The sequence below is a fragment of the Stigmatopora argus genome, chromosome 8 (assembly GCF_051989625.1).
Source record: "Stigmatopora argus isolate UIUO_Sarg chromosome 8, RoL_Sarg_1.0, whole genome shotgun sequence".
Classification (NCBI taxonomy): domain Eukaryota; kingdom Metazoa; phylum Chordata; class Actinopteri; order Syngnathiformes; family Syngnathidae; genus Stigmatopora; species Stigmatopora argus.
Window position 1 is genome coordinate 4,497,995 of NC_135394.1, and position 1,587 is coordinate 4,499,581.

Genomic DNA, 1,587 nt, shown 5'->3' on the forward strand with positions numbered 1-1,587 from the left:
GCTTTAGCCTCACCTCTTTGTCACGCTCGTGTAATCTTACACCTTAATCATGTTGGTGCAAATTTCTGTTGAAGCTGAAATATGAAAGATGCAACCATACAGTTCCATAAAGTCAATGGAATGTCACAGCTGCCGTTAATCATTCAGCTCATGTAAAAAAATAATGATTTCTGTCAACACCTTAAATTGTGTATACCTTTGTGCACATCCTGGTAACTAGGGTGTAACCAATGAACGGATATTAGAAATGTCAGCCGGGAGACAAACTTCTCCCTTCATTCCTCGCATATTTAGGTATTTACCAATATAATGATGGGAGTGATTGGGGGGCCGCTTCAACCAGGAGATGTATGACATGGGCAATAATATAAATTGACCAATATTGAAGAACTGAAAATAGAAAAATGAAATCTTGTTCATTTAGTACTCTCCCAACTCACACACTCAAAAAATAAAATTTTGAACTAGCATAAACTAATTATGGAAAGCATTTCCACATTATTGAATCTTCTCATCTCATATGATCACTGTGATTCTTAACTGTGTATCTTCAATAAGACCATGTTAAATCTCATGAAAAAGTCTGTGATTATTGCAATTAGTTGCATAAACAGTTTAAGCCAAGCAACATGATTAAATCTAGCTCGACATGTACATTTTTTTTGTAGAAAGTGCATGATTGAATCATCCGCACAAGGACACAGGCAACCATTCACGCTCACATTCATACTTGGGGGCAATTTAGAGTGTTCAACAAGCCTACACTACATGTTTTGGGGATATGGGAGGAAACTGGAGTATTCGAAGAAAACCCACGCAAGCCCGGGGAGAACATGCAAACCCCCCACAGGAAGGGCCGGACCTGGGATCGAACCATTGATCTCAGCACTAACCAATCATGCTCACTTTGTTAACATGAAATATTCTGCTGAAAAACATTCTCATTACTTTCAAATCCCTACACAAAACATTATCAATATAAAACATATATCCTTTAGATATCTGCTTTAGTTTAAATTACTTGTGAATTGGACAGCTATTATCTATTTGTAAGTCTATTTGTTCTATTATCCCCTTGGTGACATTGAATGACAGAAAAGTAAAATACTCTTGTTCAAGAATAAGAATAAATATGTATAACTGGAACTATGGAAAGTTACTTTTAATGTTTTTGTAATTTCAAATCCAACACTGTTATCGTATATATCGTATGAGTTGCTACCGTTTGTGGTCAAGCAAATACTAATGTTAGTTTTAGAGTCGCTAAAACATACTACAAAGCAACACCGCATAAACTTTGCAAACTAATTTTTCGTCTCTGTTAGCACCATCTTCTGGTGGCTTATATGTAACATGTGAAACCAACCAACAGCAGCCCAAATAGGATATTTTTTTCCTCCTTGGTAATACATGGGAAACTGTTTTGCCGCTTCTCCAATAATAATAATAAACGCCTCAATTTCCATGTATTTGACATTAACACGCTCTCGTTTTAAGCGTCATGTAAAAACTTCATTTCCCACAATGCACCAGTTTCGTAACGACAATATATGCCAGCACTGCGCATGGGTGATATCTTCGAGAAAT